Genomic DNA, 9,361 nt, shown 5'->3' on the forward strand with positions numbered 1-9,361 from the left:
GGCTAATTTTTGTATTTTTAGTAGAGATGGGATTTCACCATGTTGGCCAGGCTGGTCTCAAACTCCTGACCTCAGGTGATCTGCCCGCCTCTGCCTCCCAAAGTGCTGAGATTACAGGCGTGTGCCACTGCACCTGGCCGGCCAATATTTGTTTACATCATATATACACACAGAGTACATGTATACTGTTATTTATCAAGCACTTGTTATTGGCAGATGCTAGTGTAAGTGCTTTAAATATATTTTCTTACAAAATCCTGATGAGATATGAGATAGACATCATTTTTATCCTCATTTTACAGTTGAGCAACATAAGGTGTAGGGTTAAATAACTTGTCCAAGATCATTCTGTAAGGATATGGGTGGGGTTCAGCCCCATGAGCCCAACTTCAGAGCCCACATTCTAAAATGGGCAGCCCACTCTGATCATAGATATATTCTTTTTTTCTTTTCTTTTTTTTTTTTAAAGACGGGGTTTCACCATGTTTCACCATGCTGGTCTTGAACTCCCGACCTCAGGTGATCCGCCCGCCTTGGCCTCCAAAGTGCTTGGATTATAGGCATGAGCCACTGCGCCCAGCCAGAGAAAGAATCATTTGAAGCAAATGTCTGGGGCCAAAGTAAACTATACTCTGAGGTCTTAACAGGAAATAGGCAAAGTGGTTCAGCAGTAATCCTTTATTACCAACCATTAATTGATCACAGCTCACAAACTAATAGGCAATATAGACTGGCAGTTAGGCAAGCTGTCTTCCAGTCCTGCCCATGCCACAAATTAGCAATTGACGTTGGACCAGTCCTTTCCCCTTCCTGGGCCTCAGGATCCTCTTTATAAAGTAAAGGAATTTTACAGGTAGAGCTCTAAGGGCTCTTGCCACTCTCACATTCCATGATTCTTTGAGCCTGTAAACAATGTCCCACTTCCTGTAGAGTATGTCTCCACTCACCAAAAAAATGACACTGGGCCAGCTGTGGTGGTTCACACCTGTAATCCCAGAACTCTGGGAGGCCCAGGCAGGGGGATCATTTAAGGTCAGGAGTTTGAGACCAGCCTGACCAACATGGTGAAGCCCCGTCTCTACTGAAAATACAAAAATTAGCTGGGCGTGGTGGCGCATGCCTGCAGTCCCAGCTACTCGGGAGGCTGAGGCAGGAGAATCGCTTGAACCCAGGAGACAGAGGTTTCAGTGAGCCAAGATTGCATATTGCACTCCAGCCTGGGCGACAGAGCTAGACTCCATCTCAAAAAAAAAAAAATGACACTGATGTGGAGGGCACAAGTGAAGTCAGCCCCTGTGCTGAACACTCTCTGTATCTTCCCAGGTGCTCTCTCTGCCCTTCCTTCCTGCCCTGTGCCCCAAGAAGCTGACCTGCAAGAGCTGCATCCCTGGGCTCCCCTACTCTCTGTCTTCTAGCTGGTTTTGGACAGTGGTAGCATGATCCGGAGATTGGAAGGCAGAGGAGAGAGAGACCTGGATGTCTGGACATATACTCACATACTCACACACTCACACACCACCAGCTGCTGCCCTTCCTGCTGGCGTTCTGGCAGTGGCTGAGCTCCCCTCCTCTCATGGCTCCTGTCTGGACACTTCTGCCATAGCCCCAGCTGTCATTGGGCTTCAGGAACACCATTCTCACACCGTGTCCCTTTAAACCTAGGGGTAGTGATGGCTTCCTGCTGCTGCTAGTCCCTGGTAGCTTCCCCATCACTTGTTGGTTCCTTTAACTGCCCATAACTCTGCTAAGTAGTCCATTCATTGAATGTTCTGTTCTGCATGTAAACCCTTGAATGTGCCATCTGTTTCCCATAGGATCCTTACTGCTACAGCCCTAGGAGGGATGGCTTTCCTCCTTGTCCTTGCTACTGTGACATTGGAAATTCCATGTGTCATGAGCCAAAACAGGAAACCTAGAGCTCCTTTAAGAGTCCTATAGGCATGCTTGCTTCAGCAGCACATATACTAAAATTGGAATGATACAGAGAAGATTAGCATGGCCCCCTGTGCAAGGATGACACACAAATTCGTGAAGCATTCCATATATAAAAAAAAAAGAGTCCTATAGGCATAGGGGAGGGACAGTGGGGTGTGGGGAGTTGGAGAGAGATAGCATGGGGAGAAATGCCAGATATAGGTGATGGGGAGGAAGGCAGCAAATCACACTGCCATGTGTGTACCTATGCAACAAACTTGCATGTTCTTCACATGTACCCCAAAACCTAAAATGCAATTTAAAAAAAAGAGTCCTATAGGCATCCCCAATAAGCCCTAGCACTAACAGAGAACCTCGAAATAAGCACTTTTAGGGCAAGAGAGCAGGAGTCTCCAAGTCTTCCATAGCACCAACACTGATGTTGTATCAGCCAGAAGTCTAGAAAAACATTTTTTTTTTTTGAGACAGAGTTTCATACTCGTCGCCCAGGCTGGAGTGCAGTGGTGCAATCTTGGCACACCACAACCTCCACCTCCTGGTTCAAGCGATTCTCCTGCCTCAGCCTCCCGAGTAGCTGGAATTGCAGGTGTCCGCCACCACCTCCAGGTAATTTTTATATTTTTAGTAGAGATGGGGTTTTGCTATGTTGGCCAGGCTACTCTCAAACTCCTGACCTCAGGTCATCTGCCAGCCTCCCAAACTGCTGGGATTACAGGCATGAGCCACCACGCCCAGCCTTAGAAAAACTTTTGAGAGAGGAAAACATGGAGTCAGTCTGGGCACAGTAGCTGACAATTCCAGCATTTTGGGAAGGGATTACAAGCCTCAGCCACTGTGCCCAGACTGACTCCAGCAGGAGAATTGTTTGAGCCCAGAAGTTCAAGGCCAGCCTGGGCAACATGGTGAGACCCCATCTCATCGAAAAATAAAACAAGATTAGCCATGCATAATGGCACATGCCTATAGTCCCAGCCACTCAGGAGGCTGATGTGGGAGAATCATTTGAGCCTGGGAGGTTGAAACTGCAGTAGCCAAGATCGCACCACTGCACTCCAGCCTGGGCGACGAGTATGAAACTCTGTCTCAAAAAAAAAAAAAAAAAAGGACTCATACACAAGGACCTGAGTTTGAATTCTGACTCAGCCATACTCATATTGACTGAGACTTCCTTCACCTTAGATTCTTCATCTGGAAATTGGGAATAATTATACCTGCCTCTCAAGCTTGCTGCAAGGATTGAATAAGACAACCTGTGTGAGCGCTTAGCACAGTGCCTGGCACATACTAAATAGATGCCCAGTAAATGTTAATTCCCTTCCTATTAGGCAACTGAGAAGCCAAGAGAGCAATTGGTTGAGGTAAGGTAGCTTCCCCAGAAATACCATACCGCCTCCTGCAGTTCTCCAGTGGAAGAGGCAAGCACTGGTATGGCAGGGGACCAAGGCGGAAAGAAAAGAACAATTCATCAGAAACCAGCCTTTTGTCAGGAAAAAAAAAAAAAAAAAACCCGCTCAAACCCAACTGCAGTGAGCAATTAGGAAACAATAGCTAAATACTTTCTATAATTAGAGAGAGAGGAGCCATCGCAAGCGATCCAAGTGCCTTTGTCTACACTGACCCTCGCACCCGAAGAAGATCTTGGCCCACGTGAGATGGAGTCTGGGGATCTTGGCATCTTTTTTAGTTTTTTTGAGAAATTAAATCTCACATCTCACATCACACTTCTGTTGCCAAAAAAGGAGGGCAGGAAGCGGTGAGGACCCTCTCATCAGAAAAGAAAGACAATTGAAGATGTGACACTCGGCAAGGGTGAATTCAATCCTGAAAGAGAAGGGGGTCTTGCCATCTGCCCCGAGAGCTGCTAACATGCTGATGTGGCAGGAGGAAAAAGCAGATAGTCCTTGGCATCCACCTTTTTGCCAACATCTGAGGAGAAGCAAATCCATTTTTTTTTTTTTTTTTTTTTTTTGGGACAGAGTTTGGCTCTTGTTGCCCAGGCTGGAGTGCAATAGCACCATCTCTGCTCACTGCAAACTCCACCTCCCAGGTTCAAGTGATTCTCCTGCCTCAGCCTCCAGAGTAGCTGGGATTACAGGCGTGCGCCACCATGCCCAGCTAATTTTTGTATTTTTAGTAGAGACAGCGTTTCACCATGTTGGCCAGGATGGTCTTGAACTCCTGACCTCATGATTTGCCCTGCCTCGGTCTCCCAAAATGCTGAAATTACAGGTGTGAGCCACCGTGCCCAGCCTTTTTTTTTAGACCGTCTCACTCTGTCACCCAGGCTGAAGTGCAGTGGCCTGATCTCGGCTCACTGCAACCTCTGCCTCCCGGGTTCAAGCGACTCTCCTGCCTTAGCCTCCTGAGTAGCTGGGATTACAGGCATCCACCTCCATGCCCAGCTAATTCTTGTATTTTTAGTAGAGACAGGGTTTCGCCATGTTGACCAAGCTGATCTCAAACTCCTGACCTCAAGTGATCCACCCATCTCAGCCTCCCAAAGTGCTGGGATTACAGGTATGAGCCGCCTTGCCCAGCCAAAATCATTACTTTTAACAATGGGTTTTGCAGACAAAAGCAAAGGAGAAGAACGTCCCACAAATATTAGTGCTAGAGAGTTGTTCTCTTGGTCTTGACAGCAGAAGCACACCAGCTTCTTTGCCCCAAACCTTTATTCCTAAGCCGGCTCCAGGTTCCCAACTGGACCACCTTCTCTTCACTCTCCTCAATCCCTTCACTAACAGCCCCCTGACCCTTCTTTCCATATACCCTTCTCATCTTTCTTCTCCTTTCAATTTCTACCGTCACAAGCATTGTCAAGCTCCCCGAACATTCCAAGTCTAGACCTTTCCACAGACTTTTATCTGACGCCCCTCCTTTCACACTCCACCCTTTCATAGACATTCCACAAAACACCATCAGACGGGTTTCCTAAAATGCTACATTCACTGTGCCATCCTCTATACTGGAGTTTTCTGAACTATTGTTCAAGTTCCCCTGGTGGTAAGCAAGACAATTTTAGGTGTTGTGATACACACTGTTGGTGTACTGCCCAGGTGTCCAGGCCAATACACGCCACGCTAGGCTGCTGAGTGTCCCTTGCTAATAGCTCACAGCTGCCCGGTTCTCCAAAAAATTGATGGGGCAGAAGGGAGCTGCCTTACCAGGAAATGCCTGGAAGGTTACACCCTGGCTCCCACAGCCAGTGATGGACAAATGTCCCATCACCTAGAGGTGGGATGCTTTTATGGCACTATTCATGACCGAGCTCCCTCTGGGAAAAGGTTCTGCTGAAACCATATCATTGCTTGGCTTCTCTTTCACTGTCCTGTTTCCCCTACTTCCTCCTGGCAGCATTCGTTAAGTCACTACAGCAAGAATCCCTATTCCAGCTGGGTGTGGTGGCTCATGCCTATAATCCTAGCACTTTGGGAGGTTAAGGTGGGCAGATCGCTTGAGCACAGGAGTTGGAGACCAGGCTGGGCAACATGGCGAAACCCCATCTCTACTAAAAATACAAAAACCGATGTGGGAGGATCACCTGAGCCTGGGGAGGTCGGGACTGTAGTGAGCTGTGATGGAGCCACTGCACTCCAGCCTGAGGGCAACAGAGTCAGACCCCATCTCAAAAAAAAAAAAAAAAAAAAAAAAGAATCCCCGTTTCAGGCTCTGTTTCTAACACAGGTGGTAATGGTAAGTGGATGAACTCTTTTTAATAGGTATTTAAATAAGTACTAGAAAAATTATCATTAGCACATCTCATTCAAGATACCAGGTATGGCTGGGCACAGTGGCTCACGCCTATAATCCCAGCACTTTGGAAGGCCAAGGCAGGTGGATTACCTGAGGTCAGGAGTTTGAGACCAGTCTGACCAACATGGTGAAACCCCCTCTCAAATAAATAAATAAATAAATATCAGGTATACTATTTTTTAGGCTGTGATTAAATTAGCTTAAGTAAAAAAGGGAAAAGAAGGTTGGCTAAAATAGGCCAACACCATGGCTCATGCCTGTAATCCTACCTAGGAGGCTGAGGCAGGAGGATTACAGTGAACTGAGATTGTGCCACTCACTCCAGCATGGGTTACTGAGCGAGACTCTGTCCCTAAATAAATAAATGAAGGAGATAGCCACACAGGAGGCACCAAGATCTGGCAACATTCGTGAAGGTGATACCTGAATGACTAAACTCTGGGAAACCTTACCAAACTCAAATACTCTGTGACAGTCATACCCAAATAGGGTGATTTGTGTCCCCCAGGGGACCTCTGGCAATGTCTGGAGACATTTGCAATTGTCATGAATTGGGAGATGCTACAGGTATCTAGTGGGCAGACATCAAGAGTGTTGCTGGACATCTTACAATGCACAGAACTGGCCTGTGACTCATATTTTAAGATTCTGTCGGGCACGGTGGCTCACACCTGTAATCCCAGCACTTTGGGAGCCCAAGGTGGGCAGATCACTTGAGGTCAGGAGTTCCAGACCAGCCTGGCCAAAATGGTGAAACCCTGTCCCCACTAAAAATATAAAAATCAGCTGGGTATGGTGGCGGGTGCCTGTAATCCCAGCTACTCAGGGAGACTGAGGCAGGAGAATCACTTGAACCCAGGAGTCAGAGGTTGCAGTGAGCTGAGATGGCACCACTGCACTCCAGCCTGGGCGACAGAGGTAGACTTCATCTCAAAAATAAAGATACTTGGGGGAAAAAGAAGACAGTAAAAATTGGGAAATATTTCAGCTCCCCAATTCTCCTTCTGTACAGATTTACTTCCTTAGGAGTTTTCACATTTTTATAACTAGGTATTTCATCAGACTTTTCACTCTGATACACCAAAGTAGATTGTATTGAAGCTGAAAAACATTATTTCTTCATTTAGATTGGTATTTACATTCCAAAAGACTGTCAGTTAAATCCACCTTTATTCCTCCCATGTGCTTTTGTTTCAAACATTCAGAATCCAAGTAGTAGCAGTTTGTGAGGATAAGAGAGAAAAGAAGACAACCAGGCTTTTTTTTCTAAACCTGGTGAGCTTTATTGCAGCCTGATGTTCTGCCTTTCCAATCCAGCCCTGGAGGTGGGTCATCTCATTTATGTCAGGGCCCCTGTTACTTAGATAAGTGGGTAAGTTGCTAAGAGGATTTGCTTTCTTCTGCACATTTTCACGTAAGGCTTTCAGGAAGATACTCTGTTTCTTCTTTTTTTTTTCCTTCTTTTTCAACCTGGATTTTAGATTTAGGGCACACATATGCAGGGTTGTTACCTGGGTATACTGTGTGATGCTGATGTATGGGGTATAAATGATCCCATCACCCAGGTACCCAACAGTGTTTCGACCCTTGTCCCCTCCCTCCTTCGCCACTCCAGTAGTCTCCAGTGTCTACCATTGCCATCCTGACGTCCATAAATATCTGATGTTTAGCTCTCGCTTTTAAGTGAGAATATGTGGTATTTGGGCCGGGTGCCGTGGCTCATGTCTGTAATCCCAGCACTTTGGGAGGCTGAGGTGGGCAGATCACCAGATTAGGAGTTCAAGACCAGCCTGACCAATAGGGTGAAACCCCGTCTCTACTAAAAATACAAAAATTAGCCGGGCGTGGTGCTCCGCACCTGTAATCCCAGCTACTCGGGAGGCTCAGGCAGGAGAATCACTTGAACCCAGGAAGCGGAGGTTGCGGTGAGTTGAGAGTGCACCATTGCTCTCCAGCCTAGGCGAGAGAGCAAGACTCCAACTCAAAAAAAAGAGAATATGTGGTTTTTTTTCTTCCTGCCGTAATTCATTTAGGATATTTTATGTCTTGGACATTGGACTGCTGCAAACTGTTTTTGGGGGAGAAAACTGATCAATTTTGAAGTCTAAGATGCCTGCAATTCAGTTCTGTGAGAGGCGATGGAGACCAGTTGTTTTCACTCCATCACTCCCTGTCCAGAAGGAACATTTACTGTGTATTTACTATGTTCCAGGTATTGAGCCACCATTAAGCACCAGGCTGTGTTTCAAGAACACTGATATAAATAAGATGATGTTCCCGCCCTACTGAGAAGCCCATAGTTCAGTAGTAGGCACATTATTTTATGTTGTAATTGTGCAATTAATTTAACATAAGTGGTGTATGTGTGAAGCAAAGTTAGTAGGAGGCCATCATTTGGACTAGCCTCCTGCACTGGGCCCCAGCAGACCAAACCAGAATGGAGTCACTTGTACTAAGGGCCAGATGATGAAACTGAAACAGGCCAGTTTTCCTAAAAAACAAAACAAAATAGGAGGGTCCAGCTGGGTATGGTGGCTCACTTCTGTAATCCCAACACTTTGGAAGGCCAAGGTGGGAGACTTGCTTGAGGTCAGGAGTTCCAGACCAGCCTGGCCAACAAGCAAGACTCCATCTCTCTTTCAAAACAAAACAAAACAAAACAGAACAGAACAGAACAGAACAGAAGATCCCAGTCAACCTGAATCAGCATAATAAAGCAATCACCTCTGTTTTAACTCTTTAGGGAAAGAAACTTGAAAACAACCAATCTACATTTTGCTTTCTGTTTTTGCTTTTTTTTTTTTTTTTTTTTTTTGGGCGGGGGTCTCCCTCTGTCGCCCAGCCTGGAGTGCAGTGGCACAATCTCAGGTCACTGCAACGTCTGCCTCCATATTCAAGAGATTCTCCTGCCTCTGCCTCCCAAGTAGCTGCGACTAGAGGTGCACACCACCATGCCCAGCTCATTTCTGTATTTTTGGTAGAGATGGGGTTTCGCCATGCTGGTCAGGTTGGTCTCAAACTCCTTAACTCAAGTGATTTGCCTACCTTGGCCTCCCAAAGTGCTGGTATTACAGGCATGAGCCACTGCACCTGGTCTGTTTTGCTTTCTTCAGCCGTTTTCTTTTTCTTTTTTTTTTTTTAATGTTTTTTTTCTTTAAAGATGGGGTTGGCTGGGCACGGTGCCTCATGCCTGTAATCCCAGCAATTTGGGAGGCCGTGGCAAGCAGATCACGAGGTCAAGAGATTGAGACCATCCTGGCCAACATGGTGAAACCCCGTCTCTACTAAAAATACAAAAATTAACTGGGCATGGTGGCATGCGCCTGTATTCCCAGCTACTCAAGAGGCTGAGGCAGGAGAATTGCTTGAACCCGGGAGGTGGAGGTTGCAGTGAGCTGAGATGGCGCCACTACACTCCAGCCTGGCGCCTGGCGACAAAGCAAGACTCTGTTTCAAAAAAAAAAAAAAAAAAAAAAAGATGAGTTTTCACCGTGTTGGCCAGGCTGGTTTCAAACTCCTGACCTCTAGTGATCCGCCCACCTCGGCCTCCCAAAGTGCTGGGATTACAGGCATGAACCACCATGCCCAGCTTCTTCAGCCCTTTTCTACCTATCAAGCCAACCTCCGCTGCTCAGCTCATCAGAACACTCATTCTGTTTTCTAGAATGAGGTG

General features: G+C 46.6%; 1 non-coding gene across 1 annotated transcript; it reads left to right on the forward strand.

The window, feature by feature from the left end:
• Nucleotides 1-1,944: 1,944 nt before the first annotated feature.
• On the forward strand, nucleotides 1,945-2,048 carry LOC116558129. Its single transcript, XR_004271858.1, has one exon. It is a non-coding gene; the product is annotated as a U6 spliceosomal RNA (small nuclear RNA).
• The last annotated feature ends 7,313 nt before the right edge of the window (nucleotides 2,049-9,361 follow it).

Source organism: Sapajus apella, unplaced genomic scaffold (assembly GCF_009761245.1).
Source record: "Sapajus apella isolate SASKATOON/1434 unplaced genomic scaffold, GSC_monkey_1.0 scaffold20, whole genome shotgun sequence".
Taxonomy (NCBI): Eukaryota; Metazoa; Chordata; class Mammalia; order Primates; family Cebidae; genus Sapajus; species Sapajus apella.